The sequence below is a fragment of the Choloepus didactylus genome, chromosome 19 (genome assembly GCF_015220235.1).
Source record: "Choloepus didactylus isolate mChoDid1 chromosome 19, mChoDid1.pri, whole genome shotgun sequence".
NCBI classification, from domain to species: domain Eukaryota; kingdom Metazoa; phylum Chordata; class Mammalia; order Pilosa; family Megalonychidae; genus Choloepus; species Choloepus didactylus.
This window is the reverse complement of record NC_051325.1, coordinates 49,985,817-50,007,396: the sequence shown is the minus strand read 5'-3', so window position 1 is coordinate 50,007,396 and position 21,580 is coordinate 49,985,817. Positions and strand designations below refer to the sequence as shown.

Sequence of the window (21,580 nt, the reverse complement as noted above, 5' to 3'; positions counted from 1 at the left end):
ACTGACAAAGGGGGCAGTACCTTACTTGATGGCAGAGCATGTCCATCTATGTCCCCAGAGTTGCCTTAAAAGAAAAGCTATTCTCATCTTGGAGGACTAAGTGCAGTACCCCACTTCTTGCTTTAGTCTCAAAGTTCACCCAGACTCCTAGAGATAGTCCCCAGTTTTGTTTTGTTTTGTTTTGTTTTGTTTTGTTTTGTTTTGTTGGGAATGCATCCCTTAAGCATTAACGCTCAGTCGATCCTTCCACTTGCACTTCTTCAGCCCAGTGCTCACTGTAGTTCTCAGCTACAGCTGCTTTTGAGCTGGGAGATATTGCTAAGCTCTGAAGAGAAGCCTGAGACTTTTGCACATTCTATGCTTTTACTAAGGAGTGAGCACAATGCTTCTGATATCTGATTCTTATTCCGTCTTCCAGAAACTTCTCGAAATTTCTCTTGTGCTGCTGGCACCCTTTCCTGCATATCTCTGCAAAAGGAGTGTTCCTGTTTCTCCCCATTGTATTTTTGGAGACACAGGTGGTAAAAAATGCATGCCCAGTCCATTGTATTGAATTAGAAGTGTCATCATTTATTCTTGAAATTGTCACCACCAGTGGTTTCTGAGCTTCTTCATTTGTTCAACAGCTGCTTATTGGGCAGTGTTGTGGATCAAGACTGTTCCAGGTGCTGCAAACACAGCTGCTCCTCCTGGTTGAGTTCTGCCTTAGAAGATGTGTTGGTCTCCATGGCCTGCTCGTCCTTCTCTCCTGTTCCTCAGGCTCTGTCCCTTCAATCTCCTTGTTGTTCTTCCCTGCAAATTATCTAAAAGCCACCAGGAAAGTTAAAAAGCAAGTTCTTTTTCCTGATGGCTTCAGCTACCACTGACAGAATCCTGACTTCCAAGTATTTATTTTACTCTTAGGCCTCCCTCCTGAGCACCAAAACCTTATCTCCAGTTGTGACCAGGACTTCCTCATCTGTGTGTTCCAGAGATACCTTGACTATAATGTGTCCAAGATTTATGACTCTCTCCTTCTGCCCAGCCTATTCATTCTCCTGTTTTTTCAAGCTCAGTTTACAGTACCAGCATCTACCCAGCTGCTTCTGCGGATGATCTGGGAAGAATTCTCCATTGGTCCTTCACTGCATAACCAATTACTGGTTAACTCCATGTACAATCAGTTCTTGCCTCTAAATCCCCCACAGCTACTGCATTAAAGTAGGAGGCATCTCTCATACCAGGCTGTTATCTTCCTCTGTCACTTCCCCTTAAAACACTTCTCAATCTTGACACTATTGACATTTTGGACTGATCAGTCTTTGTTGTTGGGGACTGTCCCATGCAGTGTAGGATATTTAGCAGCATCCCTGACTTCTACACACTATATTCCAGGAGCACCCCTCCCCCAACCTGGTTGTGCCAATCAAAAGTCTACAGATAATGCCAAATGCACTCCTGGGGAGCAAAATGAATTTTGATGGAAAACTACTGCTTTAAAACATTCTCCACTCTGCTTCTGGAGCAATACTTTCAAAATATATAAATCTAATCATGTTACTTATTTATATGTCCCCATTGTCCATGGACATGATCTCCAAAGTAGGGGTATACACCCCAAGGAACAATCAAGTGGTATAAGAAAAAAATTTTTAATAAAGAAAAAAATTTTTAAACTAAGAAAGTTGTTACGCTTTACTTTTGATATATGACTTCAGAGTCATTTCCTTAATTGATAAATAAATATATTGAGGAGTACTCAGGAATTTTTACTGATGGAGCAACTAAGTATTTTGGAAGTAACTGGTCTAAAGGAGAAAGTTTACAATTTTTCTGTCTTTGATCACTTAATACTTCTACTGCTGTGTATCTCAACAAAGCCCCCAACTTTATTCTATCACATTGTACTACTTGAAATTCCTTCAGTTTAACATGTTAATGTTTCTATGCCTTTGCTTATTTTTTGCCTCATATTCACATGAAATTCACTTTTGGTGTGCAATCAAATCTCTATCTCTTCAATGAAGTGGGAGCTTGAAAAAACAAGAATTAACTTTCCTTCCCCTTTGTGACCTCATTCTACCTTTTACACGTACAGCTCCCATAGTTCATTATTGCGTGTTATGTTATGTTTCATCACTCTCTAAGCTCCTTAGAAGCAGGACCAGTGTCTTATTCACTCTAGTACTGTTGGCAACTAGAACAGTTCCAGGCAAATAGAGGGAACCCACCTTGATTTATGGATTAATAAATGAATTAAGTAAATATAGAGACAGAGTATTTCTATTGGGATTTCTGTTTCTCCCAAAAGTGAAGCAAGGCACATGGTAGAATTTACCATTTTCTGGTAAATTCACAGCAATGAACACAATAGGAACTAGTTCCCATACATATTTGCCATGCCATCTGGTCCTCAGCACTTCAGATTGAGCAGGAATGGGTTGTTACAGGGATCAGTGTTGCCTGAGGATGTATCTGGGGACTTCACCCAGAAGGAGTGGCAGCTGCTGGACTCTTCTCAGAGGCTCCTGTACAGGGATGTGATGCTGGAGAACTGTAGGCACCTGACGTCACAGGGTAAACACAGCTGCCCATGCACCTCCCAACAGTGTGCATTTCCTTTCTGAGGAACCACATTATTGTAGAATGTATTGAGCTTTAGGCTTAAGATTTTGGGTTCAAGGACCCATTTAAGGCACTTGAAGGAATGTTGTGTTCTCACCTCCCTGGTGAAAAGGTCTGCTTAGATAAGGCACAGTTGGGTCCCATCACTCTGCAGCTGTAAAGCATCTCCCTTCTCATCCTTCAAAGGGCCTGAACCCTAAGCAGCTTTGCCAAATGCAGTGTCTTTTTGCATATCAGGGCACTGTGTTACCAAACCTGAGCTGATATTCAAGCTGGAGCAAGGAGAAGAACCATGGATTATGAAGAGAGAGCTCCAAAGTCAGAGCCACACAGGTGAGTGAGTGAGGTCAGACAGAATGAAGCTGGTGGAAATTGGATCCCAGTTGGCCAGTTCCAGAGTTTATAACTTTGAAATGTTTTTTAGTCTCCCAGACTTTTAGAAGTGGCAGAGGACAGATGACCACTATATCTTGGGCATCAAACCTCCAAATAACACTCTCATTTGTATATTCTTTGTTTTTTCTTGACTTATAGAGTGAGGTTTGCTTGATTTTTTAGAAGTTTTATTGAGATATATTCACATACCATACAATCCATCCAAAGTATACAATTAGTGATTCACAGTATCATCACATAGTTGTACGTTCATCACCTCAGTCAATTTTAGGACATCTTCATTACTCAAAACAAAAAAACAAAACATCCCATTCCCCTTATCCCCCACTATTATTGACCCTTAGCATTGGTGTGGTACGTTTGTTACTGTTGATAAAACAATATTAAAATATTACTGTTAACTGTAGCCCATAGTTTGCAATAGGTGCATTTTTTCCCATGTATCACTCTATTACTAACTCCTTGCAATAGTGACATATATTTGTTCTAGTTCATGAAAAAACTATATTTATATTTATATAAATATAAAGAACTATATTTATACTTATACTATATATTTATACTCATATAAATATATATTTATATTTATACTGTAGTTCATGAAAGAACTATACATTTATATAAATATAAATAACTATATTTATATTTATACCATTTATATTTATATTTATGCTATAATCCCTGTCTTCATCCACTGCAGAAGTTTGCTTGATTTTTATAGACTCAATTGCTGCATTCGTCATCCTAGACCTTTATTTTTTGGTTATTCTCTTGTTCAGCAATGGCCATTGTTTTCCTTTCTGTTTCTTAAAATGCATTTATTTGTATGTTCCTTTATTCAGCAAAAACTTATTAAGCACCTACTATTGTACCAGCTACATTCTAAGCACAGGGGATCCAGAAGCAAAGTCTCTACTCCTATAAATAGATCCAGTAAACAAATAAATACATATTATGTCCAGTAGTAATCAGCACTATGAAAAATTCAACTGAGACAAAGGGGATAGAGACCGACAAGAAGAGCTGTTTTAGGAAGGGAGGTCAGGGAAGGCCCCTTGAGGAGCTGAACATTTTATAGAAACGGGAACAAAGCCTTGAGTGAAGGGAAGGAATGAGCCATGGGGCTATTGGAGAGATTTCCAGGTTGGGAAACAGCAGTTGCCAAGCCTGAGTCAGGATTGTTCTTGGTGTAATCAAGGAACAGCAAGAAATTCATTGGAACAGAAGGGATTGAGTGAGGAGAAAGGGGCAGGAGGTTGTGGCCTTGCTGGGGGCAAGGCTTTATAGGCCTGTTAAGATTTTGAAGTTTATTCTCAGTAAGATGACAGGAAAGAGAAGAGGTCAAGGACTATACCTTTAGTGCTTCCTTAGGTCAGGAAGAGGTAGAGATGCTCGTAAGGGAGACTGAGGAGGAGCACTCACTGAAGGAGGGGGAGAACCAGGAGAGAGTGGGGTTCGAGAAACTGTGCAAGCAAAATGTTCTAAGAAGGTTTAACAAGGAGGGTGAATTCCAATGTGAAAAATCAAAAAAAGTCAGCATTGCCCCTTTCTTTTCCTGCAAATTATCTAAAAGCCACCAGGAAAGTTAAAAAAAATTAAAATGCTAACCCCATTTTCATTGGAAGTTGGAGTCTGCTGAAATCCCAAAAACTGCCAAAAGCAGTTATCAGGCTTTGTCATGGTAGAAGAACTAGAGAGAAAGCACAGTACAACCCAATGCTTTGGAATATAGTGTTAAAACCTACTGTACAGAAGTGAGATACAGTAGGTTAGTATAGGCTGGAGTGAAATAGTGACACATCCCAGAGTAATTTGGGCAGATAATAAAAAATGTATTTACAGCCTCCCCCTCCCCAGCCCTGAGGATCTGGGGGAAGGTGCGGATGTGTTGGACTTCCTCATCTGGACTGGTGTTCATGTTGTCACAAACATTGGGACTGGCGGTTTGATGTGCTGAGCCCTCGAGCATAGGACTTGCCCTTATGAAGCTCCTTACCACAAAGGAGAGTGTAAACTTGCATGTAATGGTGCCTAAGAGTCTCCCCCTGAGTACCTCTTTGTTGCTCAGATGTAGCCCTCTCTCTCTCTAAATGAGCCATCTCGACAGGTGAACTTGCTGCCCTCCCCCCTACGTGGGACCCGACTCCCAGGGGTGTAAATCTCCCTGGCAATGCAGAATATGACTCCCGGGGAGGAATGTGGACCCGGCATCGTGGGACTGAGAGTATCTTCTTGACCAAAAAGGGGATGCAAAATGAGACAAAATAGTTTCAGTGGCTGAGAGATTCCAAATGGAGTTGAGAGGTCACTCTGGTGGACATTCTTATGCACTATATAGATAACATGTCCTAGGTTTTAATGTATTGGAATAGCTAGAAGTAAATACCTGAAACTACCAAACTCCCACCCAGCAGTCTGGACTCCTGAAGACAATTATATAATAATGTAGATTACAAGGGGTGACAGTGTGATTGTGAAGACCTTGTGGATCATACCCCCTTTATCTAGGGTATAGATGAGTAGAAAAACGGGGATAAAAACTAAAGGACAAATGGGGTGGGATGGGGGGATGATTTGGGTGTTCTTTTTTCACTTTTATTTTTTATTCTTGTTCTGGTTCTTTCTGATGTAAGGAAAATGTTCAGAGATAGAGTGTGGTGATGAACGCATAACTATGTTATCATACTGGATTGTATACCATGGATGATTGTATGGTGTGTGAATGTATTTCAATAAAACTGAATTTAATTAAAAAAAATCAATGAGCAGCCAAAACTATTAAAAAAAAAAAAAACATACTATACAGATAGTATTTATTTGTCAGTTGTACCACAAATGGAAATTAAAGTGGTGAAGAGATTTTAACAATGGGGCAGATGCATTTTTCTGAACGATGTCTAGGTTCTGAGTCAAGTTAAGGATGAAATATATGCCAAGCAAAGAACATGAGAGTAGGCTTGTGGTTGGAAACGCGTAATTCATGGAGTTAAATAGCCTGACCTGATTGTTGCTAAATGATAATGTGAACCTGTGGGATGATCACTTGATCATGTATTGTGATTCTAGGTATAAAAATCTTAGTGCAAAAATTCTAGGTATAAAATCTAAGCATAAAAATCTAATATAAAATTTTCCTTGCTGGCATATTTTCTTCTATTTGTTTCATCCACTGCAGAAAAGTCCTAAGTGTTTAAGCATACAACTGATGCTCCTGCATAAAATGTGAGTATGGAAGAGAACAGTAATCACCCATCACCAAAAGTTTTAAGACAAATAAAGAAAAACTTAATAAAGATCCTAGGACCAACTTGAGTAACCAGATGTTTTAGTTCTCACAGAAAAGAAAAATCAGAGAGGAGGAAAACATGCTATAAATGCTGAATTAAAAAATAGTATTGTGAGAGGCGGGGCAAGATGGCAGACTGGTGAGCTGTATGTTTTAGTTACTCCTCCAGGAAAGTAGGTAGAAAGCCAGGAACTGCGTGGACTGGACACCACAGAGCAATCTGACTTTGGGCATACTTCATACAACACTCATGAAAATGTGGAACTGCTGAGATCAGCAAAATCTGTAAGTTTTTGTGGCCAGGGGACCTGCGCCCCTCCCTGCCAGGCTCAGTCCCGGGGGAGGAGGGGCTGTCAGCTCCGGGAAGGAGAAAGGAGAACTGCAGTGGCAGCTCTTATCAGAAACTCATTCTACTGATCCAAACTCCAAACATAGATAGACTGAGACCAGACACCAGAGAATCTGAGAGCAGCCAGCCCAGCAGAGAGGAGACAGGCATAGAAAAAAAACAACACGAAAAACTCCAAAATAAAAGCGGAGGATTTTTGGAGTTCTGGTGAACATAGAAAGGGGAAGGGCCCTGAGGCGCATATGCAAATCCCGAAGAAAAGCTGATCTCTCTGCCCTGTGGACCTTTCCTTAATGGTCCTGGTTGCTTTGTCTCTTAGCATTTCAATAACCCATTAGATCTCTGAGGAGGGCCCGTTTTTTTTTTTTTTGCTTTTGTTTTTGTTTTTTTTTTAATCCTTTTTTCTTTTTCTAAAACAACTGCTCTAAGAAGCCCAATACAGAAAGCTTCAAAGACTTACTATTTGGGCAGGTCAAGTCAAGAGCAGAACTAGGAGAGCTCTGAGACAAAACGCAATAATCCAGTGGCTGAGAAAATTCACTAAACACCACAACTTCCCAAGAAAAGGGGGGTGTCCACTCACAGCCATCATCCTGGTGGACAGGAAACACTCCTGCCCAACGCCAGCCCCATAGCCCAGAACTGCCCCAGACAACCCAGTGTGACGGAAGTGCTTCAAATAACAGGCACACACCACAAAACTGGGCGTGGACATTAGCCTTCCCTGCAACTTCAGCTGATTGTCCCAGAGTTGGGAAGGTAGAGCAGTGTGAATTAACAAAGCCCCATTCAGCCATCATTTCAGCAGACTGGGAGCCTCCCTACACAGCCCAGCAGCCCAGAACTGCCCTGGGGGGACGGCACTCACCTGTGACATAGCACAGTCATCCCTCAACAGAGGACCCGGGGTGCACGGCCTGGAAGAGGGGCCCACTCGCAAGTCTCAGGAGCCATACGCCAATACCAAGGACTTGTGGGTCAGTGGCAGAGACAAACTGTGGCAGGACTGAACTGAAGGATTAGACTATTGCAGCAGCTTTAAAACTCCAGGATCACCAGGGAGATTTGATTGTTAGAGCCACCCCCCCTCCCTGACCGCCCAGAAACACGCCCCATATACAGGGCAGGCAACACCAACTACACACGCAAGCTTGGTACACCAATTGGACCCCACAAGACTCACTCCCCCACTCACCAAAAAGGCTAAGCAGGGGAGAACTGGCTTGTGGAGAACAGGTGGCTCGTGGATGCCACCTGCTGGTTAGTTAGAGAAAGTGTACTCCACGAAGCTGTAGATCTGATAAAGTAGAGATAAGGACTTCAATTGGTCTACAAATCCTAAAAGAACCCTATCAAGTTCAGCAAATGCCACGAGGCCAAAAACAACAGAAAATTATAAAGCATATGAAAAAACCAGACGATATGGATAACCCAAGCCCAAGCACCCAAATCAAAAGACCAGAAGAGACACAGCACCTAGAGCAGCTTCTCAAAGAACTAAAGATGAACAATGAGACCATAGTACAGGAGATAAAGGAAATCAAGAAGACCCTAGAAGAGCATAAAGAAGACATTGCAAGACTAAATAAAAAAATGGATGATCTTATGGAAATTAAAGAAACTGTTGACCAAATTAAAAAGATTCTGGACGCTCATAGTACAAGACTAGAGGAAGTTGAACAATGAATCAGTGACCTCGAAGATGACAGAATGGAAAATGAAAGCATAAAAGAAAGAATGGGGAAAAAAATTGAAAAAATTGAAATGGACCTCAGGGATATGATAGATAATATGAAACGTCCGAATATAAGACTCATTGGTGTTCCAGAAGGGGAAGAAAAGGGTAAAGGTCTAGGAAGAGTATTCAAAGAAATTGTTGGGGAAAACTTCCCAAATCTTCAAAACAACATAAATACACAAATCATAAATGCTCAGCGAACTCCAAATAGAATAAATCCAAATAAACCCACTCCGAGACATATACTGATCACACTGTCAAACACAGAAGAGAAGGAGCAAGTTCTGAAAGCAGCAAGAGAAAAGCAATTCACCACATACAAAGGAAACAGCATAAGACTAAGTAGTGACTACTCAGCAGCCACCATGGAGGCAAGAAGGCAGTGGCACGATATATTTAAAATTCTGAGTGAGAAAAATTTCCAGCCAAGAATACTTTATCCAGCAAAGCTCTCCTTCAAATTTGAGGGAGAGCTTAAATTTTTCACAGACAAACAAATGCTGAGAGAATTTGCTAACAAGAGACCTGCCCTACTGGAGATACTCAGGGGAGCCCTACAGACAGAGAAACAAAGAAAGGACAGAGAGACTTGGAGAAAGGTTCAGTACTAAAGAGATTCGGTATGGGTACAATAAAGGATATTAATAGACAGAGGGGAAAAATATGACAAACATAAACCAAAGGATAAGATGGCTGATTCAAGAAATGCCTTCACGGTTATAACGTTGAATGTAAATGGATTAAACTCCCCAATTAAAAGATATAGATTCGCAGAATGGATCAAAAAAAATGAACCATCAATATGTTGCATACAAGAGACTCATCTTAGACACAGGGACACAAAGAAACTGAAAGTGAAAGGATGGAAAAAAATATTTCATGCAAGCTACAGCCAAAAGAAAGCAGGTGTAGCAATATTAATCTCAGATAAAATAGACTTCAAATGCAGGGATGTTTTGAGAGACAAAGAAGGCCACTACGTACTAATAAAAGGGGCAATTCAACAAGAAGAAATAACAATCATAAATGTCTATGCACCCAACCAAGGTGCCACAAAATACATGAGAGAAACACTGGCAAAACTAAAGGAAGCAATTGATGTTTCCACAATAATTGTGGGAGACTTCAACACATCACTCTCTCCTATAGATAGATCAACCAGACAGAAGACCAATAAGGAAATTGAAAACCTAAACAATCTGATAAATGAATTAGATTTAACAGACATATACAGGACATTACATCCCAAATCACCAGGATACACATACTTTTCTAGTGCTCATGGAACTTTCTCCAGAATAGATCATATGCTGGGACATAAAACAAGCCTCAATAAATTTAAAAAGATTGAAATTATTCAAAGCACATTCTCTGACCACAATGGAATATAATTAGAAGTCAATAACCATCAGAGACTTAGAAAATTCACAAATACCTGGAGGTTAAACAACACACTCCTAAACAATCAGTGGGTTAAAGAAGAAATAGCAAGAGAAATTGCTAAATATATGGAGACGAATGAAAATGAGAACACAACATACCAAAACCTATGGGATGCAGCAAAAGCAGTGCTAAGGGGGAAATTTATAGCACTAAACGCATATATTAAAAAGGAAGAAAGAGCCAAAATCAAAGAACTAATGGATCAACTGAAGAAGCTACAAAATGAACAGCAAACCAATCCTAAACCAAATACAAGAAAAGAAATAACAAGGATTAAAGCAGAAATAAATGACATAGAGAACAAAAAAACAATAGAGAGGATAAATATCACCAAAAGTTGGTTCTTTGAGAAGATCAGCAAGATTGACAAGCCCCTAGCTAGACTGACAAAATCAAAAAGAGAGAAGACCCATATAAACAAAATAATGAATGAAAAAGGTGACATAACTGCAGATCCTGAAGAAATTAAAAAAATTATAAGAGGATACTATGAACAACTGTATGGCAACAAACTGGATAATGTAGAGGAAATGGACAATTTCCTGGAAACATATGAACAACCTAGACTGACCAGAGAAGAAATAGAAGACCTCAACCAACCCATCACAAGCAAAGAGATCCAATCAGTCATCAAAAATCTTCCCACAAATAAATGCCCAGGGCCAGATGGCTTCACAGGGGAATTCTACCAAACTTTCCAGAAAGAACTGACACCAATCTTACTCAAACTCTTTCAAAACATTGAAGAAAGTGGAACACTACCTAACTCATTTTATGAAGCTAACATCAATCTAATACCAAAACCAGGCAAAGATGTTACAAAAAAGGAAAACTACCGGCCAATCTCCCTAATGAATATAGATGCAAAAATCCTCAACAAAATACTTGCAAATCGAATCCAAAGACACATTAAAAAAATCATACACCATGACCAAGTGGGGTTCATTCCAGGCATGCAAGGATGGTTCAACATAAGAAAATCAATCAATTTATTACAACACATTAACAAGTCAAAAGGGAAAAATCAATTGATCATCTCAATAGATGCTGAAAAAGCATTTGACAAAATCCAACATCCCTTTTTGATAAAAACACTTCAAAAGGTAGGAATTGAAGGAAACTTCCTCAACATGATAAAGAGCATATATGAAAAACCCACAGCCAGCATAGTACTCAATGGTGAGAGACTGAAAGCCTTCCCTCTAAGATCAGGAACAAGACAAGGATGCCCGCTATCACCACTGTTATTCAACATTGTGCTGGAAGTGCTAGCCAGGGCAATCCGGCAAGACAAAGAAATAAAAGGCATCCAAATTGGAAAAGAAGAAGTAAAACTGTCATTGTTTGCAGATGATATGATCTTATATCTAGAAAACCCTGAGAAATCGACGATACAGCTACTAGAGCTAATAAACAAATTTAGCAAAGTAGCGGGATACAAGGTTAATGCACATAAGTCAGTAATGTTTCTATATGCTAGAAATGAACAAACTGAAGAGACACTCAAGTAAAAGATACCATTTTCAATAGCAACTAAAAAAATCAAGTACCTAGGAATAAACTTAACCAAAGATGTAAAAGACCTATACAAAGAAAACTACATAACTCTACTAAAAGAAATAGAAGGGGACCTTAAAAGATGGAAAAATATTCCATGTTCATGGATAGGAAGACTAAATGTCATTAAGATGTCAATTCTACCCAAACTCATCTACAGATTCAATGCAATCCCAATCAAAATTCCAACAACCTACTTTGCAGACTTGGAAAAGCTAGTTATCAAATTTATTTGGAAAGGGAAGATGCCTCGAATTGCTAAAGACACTCTAAAAAAGAAAAACGAAGTGGGAGGACTTACACTCCCTGACTTTGAAGCTTATTATAAAGCCACAGTTGCCAAAACAGCATGGTATTGGCACAAAGATAGACATATAGATCAATGGAATCGAATTGAGAATTTGGAGATAGACCCTCAGATCTATGGCCGACTGATCTTTGATAAGGCCCCCAAAGTCACTGAACTGAGTCATAATGGTCTTTTCAACAAATGGGGCTGGGAGAGTTGGATATCCATATCCAAAAGAATGAAAGAGGACCCCCTACCTCACCCCCTACACAAAAATTAACTCAAAATGGACCAAAGTTCTCAATATAAAAGAAAGTACCATAAAACTCCTAGAAGATAATGTAGGAAAACATCTTCAAGACCTTGTATTAGGCGGCCACTTCCTAGACTTTACACCCAAAGCACAAACAACAAAAGAGAAAATAGATAAATGGGAACTCCTCAAGCTTAGAAGTTTCTGCACCTCAAAGGAATTTCTCAAAAAGGTAAAGAGGCAGCCAACTCAATGGGAAAAAATTTTTGGAAACCATGTATCTGACAAAAGACTGATATCTTGCATATATAAAGAAATCCTACAACTCAATGACAAAAGTACAGTCGGCCCAATTATAAAATGGGCAAAAGATATGAAAAGACAGTTCTCTGAAGAGGAAATACAAATGGCCAAGAAACACATGAAAAAATGTTCAGCTTCACTAGCTATTAGAGAGATGCAAATTAAGACCACAATGAGATACCATCTAACACCGATTAGAATGGCTGCCATTAAACAAACAGGAAACTACAAATGCTGGAGGGGATGTGGAGAAATTGGAACTCTTATTCACTGTTGGTGGGACTGTATAATGGTTCAGCCACTCTGGAAGTCAGTCTGGCAGTTCCTTAGAAAACTAGATATAGAGCTACCATTCGATCCAGCGATTGCACTTCTCGGTATATACCCGGAAGATCGGAAAGCAGTGACACGAACAGATATCTGCACGCCAATGTTTATAGCAGCATTATTCACAATTGCCAAGAGATGGAAACAACCCAAATGTCCTTCAACAGATGAGTGGATAAATAAAATGTGGTATATACACACGATGGAATACTACGCGGCAGTAAGAAGGAACGATCTGGTGAAACATATGACAACATGGATGAACCTTGAAGACATAATGCTGAGCGAAATAAGCCAGGCACAAAAAGAGAAATATTATATGCTACCACTAATGTGAACTTTGAAAAATGTAAAACAAATGGTTTATAATGTAGATTGTAGGGGAACTAGCAATAGAGAGCAATTAAGGAAGGGGGAACAATAATCCAAGAAGAACAGATAAGCTATTTAACGTTCTGGGGATGCCCAGGAATGACTATGGTCTGTTAATTTCTGATGGATATAGTAGGAGCAAGTTCACAGAAATGTTGCTATATTAGGTAACTTTCTTGGGGTAAAGTAGGAACATGTTGGAAGTTAAGCAGTTATCTTAGGTTAGTTGTCTTTTTCTTACTCCCTTGTTATGGTCTCTTTGAAATGTTCTTTTATTGTATGTTTGTTTTCTTTTTAACTTTTTTTTCATACAGTTGATTTAAAAAAGAAGGGAAAGTTAAAAAAAAAAAAAAAAGAAAAGAAAAGAAAAACAAGGAAAAAAAAAAAGAGATGTAGTGCTCCCTTGAGGAGCCTGTGGAGAATGCAGGGGTATTCGCCTACCCCACCTCCATGGTTGCTAACATGACCACAGACATAGGGGACTGGTGGTTTGATGGGTTGAGCCCTCTACCACAGGTTTTACCCTTGGGAGGACAGTTGCTGCAAAGGAGAGGCTAGGCCTCCCTATGGTTGTGCCTAAGAGCCTCCTCCCGAATGCCTCTTTGTTGCTCAGATGTGGCCCTCTCTCTCTAGCTAAGCCAACTTGAAAGGTGAAATCACTGCCCTCCCCCCTACGTGGGATCAGACACCCAGGGGAGTGAATCTCCCTGGCAACGTGGAATATGACTCCCGGGGAGGAATGTAGACCCGGCATCGTGGGACGGAGAACATTTTCTTGACCAAAAGGGGAATGTGAAAGGAAATGAAATAAGCTTCAGTGGCAGAGAGATTCCAAAAGGAGCCGAGAGGTCACTCTGGTGGGCACTCTTACGCACACTTTAGAAAACCCTTTTTAGGTTCTAAAGAATTGGGGTAGCTGGTGGTGGATACCTGTAACTATCAAACTACAACCCAGAACCCATGAATCTCGAAGACAGTTGTATAAAAATGTAGCTTATGAGGGGTGACAATGGGATTGGGAAAGCCATAAGGACCACACTCCACTTTGTCTAGTTTATGGATGGGTGAGTAGAAAAATAGGGGAAGGAAACAAACAGACAAAGGTACCCAGTGTTCTTTTTTACTTCAATTGCTCTTTTTCACTCTAATTATTATTCTTGTTATTCTTGTGTGTGTGCTAATGAAGGTGTCAGGGATTGATTTGGGTGATGAATGTACAACTATGTAATGGTACTGTGAACAATCAAAAGTACGATTTGTTTTGTATGACTGCGTGGTATATGAATATATCTCAATAAAATGAAGATTAAAAAAAAAAATAGTATTGTGACTGTTTTTCTATAAATCACAGCTAACAGAGAGATACAGCCTGAACTATAGGACCAACATATAGACACAAATTACTGATTTCATAAATTTAATTTGGGGTTGCTATGCAGAATGGAAAAGAAGAAAAAGGGATTGGAAGTGTGAAAACTGGAATCCTACTGCAGTATTAAGATACAGGGAGAGAGTAATAAGGAACTAGTTTCTGATCTACTCCAAACATAATCCTTGGTTTGATACACCCCCAGATCACCCTTCAGTCTTTGTCTCCCTACTCAGTGCCCCCCTGTTTTATTAGGATTCTCTCCATTCTCTGAGTGTCCTCCATCCTTGAATCAGTCATCCTTGGATCAAAACATCTTTTGTTCTCACTCACTATTCCTTATATTTTGTTTCAAATTCTGTAGCCATTTTGAGATCTTATCTGTAACAGGCCAAAGTTACTTGAGTTAATTTGCAAGTTTCTCTCCCTATTTCTACTACAGTTAGTGTTTTTGTGTCTGTTCTCATATTACCAACCCAGAAGAGTAGGAGAAATGTTTTCTTTGGACTTCTTTCATCCTAGGAGACTGTGTCTGAAATCTAAGAATAAACTCAACATAAGACACGTGGGTACAACTCCATTCCTTAAGAAATGTGTTAAGATTTATAGTGTATGGTTACATTTTCATATTTATGGAAGTCCAGAATGCCAGTAACATGAAAGAGAGAAGCCAGGAAAATGAAGGCAAACATTCAAAGCAAGCTTTATTCCTCAACAACAAAATACTGACTGCAGAGAAAAGTAAGACTTTAGGAGAAGCATTTAATCTGGCCACAAATCCAATGCCCTCAAAAAAAAAAAAAAAAATCCCATAACTGTGACTCATTTGGAACAAACCTGAAATGTGTTTCAGAATTAAATATTATGAATAGAAGCCATGTAAGAAAAAAGTCTGGTGATTTCAATGGATGTGGCTTCCTTGATACCAAACATGAGAAATCTCATTTGGGGAACAAGCCCTGTGAAAATGACCAAAAAGAAAAAAAAAAAAAAAAAAAAAAGAAACCCCATAGTCATGAGGAGGACTGTTCAGCATCAGATAATTCCAGCTTTGGAGAAACTTCTTGAATATAATGACCATGGGAAAGCCTCCCACAAAGACAGCCTTCATTACACACAGGAGAGCTCATACAGGAGAGAAATCCTCTGAAAATAATGAATATGGACAAGCCTTCATTCAGAAGTTCAAGTTCAGTGCTTGTCTGAGAAATCCTAAAGAGAGAAAGCCACATGAATCTAGTAATAGTGGGAAATCCTCATGCATGAAGTCAAAACATGTACATCAGAGAATTCACCTAGGGTAGAACACAATGAATGAAATAGATTTGGGAAATCCTTTGGCAAGAAGTCAAACCTTGCTCAACATCAAAGAATGTACACAGGAGAAAAACTTGATGACTAATGAAAGTGGAAAAGCCTCAAGGAAGTCAGACAATACTCAAAATGAGAGAACTCACCCAGGAGAGAAAATCTATGACTGTAAAAAATGTAGGAAATCCTTCCACAAAATATCAAGCTTTACTCACCATCAGAAAACTCACGCAAGAGAAAAACCCAGTGATTATGAGAGCAAGAGAGCCTTAAAGCACAAGTCTCACCTCACTCTAAATCAGATAATTCACGCAGGAGAGAAAACCTGAAAAGGTAATAAAAGATAGAAATTCTTCTGCAAGAAGTTAAATCTCGCTGAACATCAGAGAACACACTTGGGGAAAAACCTGATGAGAATAATGGAAGTGGGAGGAACTTAAATAGGCAATCACATATTATTCAAAATCAGAGAGCTAACAAAGGAAAGCAAACCTATGACTGTAATAAATGTGGGGAAAGCTTCTGTAAGAAAATAGACCTTACTCAACATCAGAGCACACACACAGGAAAAAAAACCCTATGAATGTAATGAATGTGAAAAGTCTTCCTTTGTGAAATCTAACCTCACTGAGCATCAGAGAACACACGCAAGAGAAAAACCATATGAATGTAAAGAATGCGGAAAGTTCTGCCAGAAATCAGCCCTCACCGTATGTTCAGTTTGCTAATGCTGTCCTTTTGCAAAACATCAGAAATGGGTTGTCTTTTATAAAGGGGGTTTATCTGGTTACACAGTTATAGTCTTAAGGCCATAAAGTGTCCAAGGTAATGTATCGGCAGTCAGGTACCTTCACTGGAGAATAGCCAATGGCGTCTGGAAAACCTCTGTTAGCTGGGAAGGCATGTGGCTGGCGTCTGCTCCAAGTTCTGGTTTCAAAATGGCTTTTTCCCAGAACGTTCCTCTCTAGGCTATAGCACCTCTTCAAAATGTCACTCTCAGTTGCTCTTGGGGCATTTGTCCTCTCTTAGCTTCTCTGAAGAAAAAGTCTGCTTTCAAAGGCCATCTCCAAAATGTATCTGTAAGCTGCAGCTCCTCTCTCAGCTCCTGTGGGTTCTTCAAAGTGTCCCTCTTGGCTGTAGAAAGCTCACTCCTTCTGTCTGAGCTTATATGGTGCTCCAGTAAACTAATCAAGGCCCATGCTGAATGGGCGGGGCCACACCTCCATGGAAATTATCTAATCAGAGTTATCACCTACAGTTGGGTGGGTCACATCTCCATGGAAACAATCAAAGAATTACAATCTAATCAACACTAATGCATCTGCCCACACAAGACTGCATCAAAGATAATGGTGTTTTGGGGGACATAATACATTCAAACCATCAGAAAATTCACACAGGAGAGAAACCCTATGAATGTAATGAATGTGGGAAAACTTTCCATGTGAAATCAAACCTTACTCAACATCAAAGGACCCACACAGGAGAGAAACCCTATAAATGTAATGATGCTGGAGATGTTTCTGTGTGAAATCCAATCTCATTGTGCATCAGAGCACTCATACAGGAGAGAAACCCTACAAATGTCCCAAATATGAGAAAACCTTCTATGAAAAGTCAACCCTCACAAAACATCAGAGAATTCACACTGGGGAAAAACCCTATGAATGTAATGAATGTAGAAATATCCTCAGCCAGAGGTCAGCCCTCACCAAACATCAAAGAAAAACACACAAGAAAAAAACTCCTATCAATACTGTCCAAGTGCAGAAGGCTTCATCAACAAGCCAACTCACTGAATACCAGCAGAATCACAGGTCGGAAACCCTAATTATAGCACATGTTGAAAGTCTTCCTTGATAGGTTATAACTAATTGGATAGAAGGGCATTGATAAAGGAGTGAAACCCTATGAATACTTTGAATGTGTGAAAGCTTTCAACAACTATTCAAAGTTACTGACGGGAAATATATTCATTTTAGGGAATGTGTATTAAAATGTTCTTCTAGAATTATTCAGATGTGATACCAAATTTATTATAAAAAGGATAACAGAAAATATTCTGTTCTTAATAAACTGTGAAACGTGAAGCTTTTTTTAAAGCATGAATAACTTAAACTATTGGCCCAACAGCACTAAAAATATATGTGAAGAGTTCCTGAGATGTATTGGGCTGTATATAGGTAAATAATGCATGAGTGTGCTATGTAACATGAATTATGTGTATGTTGGATTTGCATATGGAAACCCACCACTCTCTCTGAATCTCAACAATACTATATAAATTATGAGACTGAACAATCACACAGCCTGTGGCCTGACAATTCTACTGCAAGATATATAACCTAAAACATAGTTCTCAACTGGGCATCCTAAAGAGTGTTTGGAAATATTGGGATATTTTGGTTGTCACCATGACTGGGGGTGCTGTGGTCATTTAGTAGGTAGGAGGCACAAAGATGCCATGTGTCCTGCAAGGTGTCAGTGAAGGGGCAGGAGAGGGTCTCATCCAGGCTGCCAGTAGCTCCACCACAGAGAACTGCTCTAGAGAAACTCTTTTACATTTGTACCCACAGACTTGTATGAGAATGTTTGTTACAATATTTTTTGTAATAGCAACTTAAAAAAAAAACCAGAAAACCAAATATCCAATAACAATAGACTAGATAAGTAAGTGTTGGTATAGAGTCATACAGTGGGAATAAAATGCTCTAGTGAAAATTAAACCTCAGTTAAACACCTTAACATGATTATACCTTAAAACCACAATGTTGAATGAAATCCAAAAATATCAATACAGTGTTATTTCACTTTATATAAAGTTCACTGTATGATGTAGTCCACCCCAATTTTATTAATCTTTACTATGAAGAGGTATATTTAGATAATAGTAAAATGCTTTTCCAGTACTATCATTTTAAACTTTTATATGTCAATCTTCAGGGTGACCAGCATCTCCTTAGAAGCCAAAGTTAAGGATGAAGATGGGATGGGCATGGGGCCAGGTCAACCTGGAAAGAGTGAGTGGACAATGAAGGAAGCATAGCGTATGTATGTAAAAAAGGTTGGAGATTGAAATTTTTAAGAAGGTGGATCTAATCCCAGCACTTCCCCCAGCTACTTTTTTGATGTTAAGTGACTTACTTCTCCCCTCTGAGCATCCATTTTCCTTAGTGGTTAAAATAAGAATGGTGATGCCAACCTCACAGCAGATATGAGGGTTCACTGGGATGCTTAAATAAAAGAATCAAGCAAAGTACCTTGTAGTAGTACTAGCAAGGCCTTTTTTTTAGGATCTTGTTATGTAGCAAGCAGAGTGTATGTGCCATATCACATTTAATCCTCAAAACAGCCCTATGAGGTAAGTTCTATTTCCATGTTCATCTTACAGAGGAGGAAAACAAAGCTTGTAGATGTTCCTTAATTACGGCAGTTGTAGGAGAGCCAAGTGGCAGACCCTGAAGTTAAACTCATGTCTCTGGCGCCAACATTCTTGCCCTACTTTTTTTTTTTTGCAGTTTTATTGAGATGTATTCACACACCACACCATACAAACCATCAGAAGTATACAATCAGGTCATTTTTTTTTTAAATTAAATTCAGTTTTATTGAGATATATTCACATACCATACAATCATCTATGGTGTACAATCAACTGTTCACAGTACCATTATATAGTTGTGCATTCTTCACCCAATCTATTTTTGAACATTTTCCTTACACCAGAAAGAATCAGAATAAGAATAAAAAATAAAAGTAAAAACACCAAAATCATCCCCTCATCCCACCCTATTTTTCATTTAGTTTTTGTCCCCATTTTTCTACTCATCCATCCATATACTGGATAAAGGGAGTGCAAACCACAAGGTTTTCACAATCACAGTTACCTCTTATAAGCGACATTGTTATACAATCGTCTTCAAGAGTCCAGGCTACTGGGTTGGAGTTTGGTAGTTTCAGGTATTTACTTCTAGCTATTCCAATACATTAAAACCTAAAAAGTATTATCTATATAGCATGTAAAAATGTCCACCAGAGTGACCTCTCAACTCCATTTGAAATCTCTCAGCCACTGAAGCTTTGTTTCATTTCATTTCGCATCCCCCTTTTGGTCAAGAAAATGTTGTCAATCCCACGATGCCGGGTCCAGATTCATCCCCGGGAGTCATAGCCTGTGTTGCCAGGGAGATTTATACCCCTGGGAGTCAGGTCCCATGTAGAGGGGAGGGCAGTGAGTTCACCTGCCAAGGTGGCTCAGTTAGAGAGAGAGAGAGAGAGAGAGGGCCACATCTGAGCAACAAAAAGGCACTCGGGGAGACTCTTAGGCACAATTATAAGCAGGTTTATCCTCTCCTTTGCAGTAACAAGCTTCATAAGGGCAAGTCCCAAGATAGAGGGCTCAGCATACCAAGCTGTCAGTCCCCAATATTTGTGAGAACATCAGGAGCAGTCCAGGTGAGGAAGTCCAACACTCCCACATTTTCCCCCAGCTCCTCGGGGGAACTCTGCATATGTATTTTTATTCTCTGCCCAGATTACTTTGGGATGTGCTGCTATTTCCCTCTATCCTATACAAACCCACCATATCTCACTTCCTATTCAAAGTTCCATGTAATTGTGGTGTTTGTACAAACTGACTGCAGAAGTTAAACTGTTTAGAAAATATAGATCGTACACCAAATAAACATCTATTCCCTTGGTCTCACATGGAAGTCGAAGTTTTAACACACAGTCAAGCTGCTCTACCTTTAAGAGGACCCGGTTGCATGTTGCCAGGCCACAGTAGCAAAAGCAGGATTTCTAGAATCATCTCTTACGCCTTTTGATGCACCTTCATGGGCTCCTACTATTACCCTGTTTCAGAGAAAGAAACAAATCCAAACCTATTAATTGTGATTATTATTCTTTCAATGTATTTTTGGATTCTGTTTCCTGGAGTTTTATTTAAGTGTTTAAGCCCATTCCACCCTTTTTCACCACCCAGTCCTACAACCAGAAGGGCTAGAGCCAAGACAGCTCTTTCCTGCCTTTTTCTGAGACCAACTCCAGGACAGCCTAACAAGCATGTGCTAAGAATCCTCATTGTTTTGTCTCAACCTTACAGGGGCATAAGTCAGTCCCATCCACCACTCTTCTCTGGCCCCCAAGTTCTGCAGAGGTCCTTTTCAACCCCCCTTTTTTCCAGTTTGGTTCCTAGGGCCATACTTTGGACCACAAAGATGTGGAATCTCCCCCCAAAGCAAGAGCAGCCTATTGCCCCAAAATGGAACTTCACATGTGCAGAAAGAGCTGCTGGACATCTATTCCTAGTGACTTCTTCTGGGTAATGCAAGACTCCACATCCCATGAGTCTCTGTGGCCTCTTTATCAGTGATTATGCAAAGGTTCCAGTGCACTGAATGCTTGCTATCCAAGGTAATTTTTCCTGCCCCATAAATGCATGATTCTTTCATTACCCACAGAGATTATTAACTAGATTGGTTTTACACACAACCTGTGTGTGTGCATTCATGTACTTGTGTAAAAACAGGAAGCTGCCATAAATCAATTTCATCTATGAATATAGATGAAACACTTAAATAAAGCTCCAGGAAATATAATCCAAAAATACACTGAAAGAATAATAATCACAATCAGTAGGGATTCTTCCAGGGATGAAAAAAAAAAAAAAAAAAAAAAACCATTAAAAAATCACCAGTGTTCAAAAATAGATTGGGGTGATGAAGGCACAACTATAAGATAGTACTGGGAACAGTTGATTGTACACCATGGATGATTGGATGGTATGTGAATATATCTCAATAAAACTGAATTTAAAAAAAAAAATCACCGGTCATCTTTGGGGGCTGCTTTGAAAACTGGAAAATAATGAGAAAGAATCAAGCATTAATTATGCCTTTTCCATATGAACTGTTCTTTGTGGTTGCCAAATAATTGGGAAGGGAAAGTTTCTCTTTTTAAAGAAGTATTACATCTAACAGAT

General features: G+C 39.4%; 1 pseudogene; it reads left to right on the top strand.

Moving 5' to 3' along the window:
• LOC119515306 overlaps window positions 1-20,602 on the top strand; it is a 49,551-nt pseudogene extending 28,949 nt beyond the window's left edge.
• Window positions 20,603-21,580: the final 978 nt, after the last annotated feature.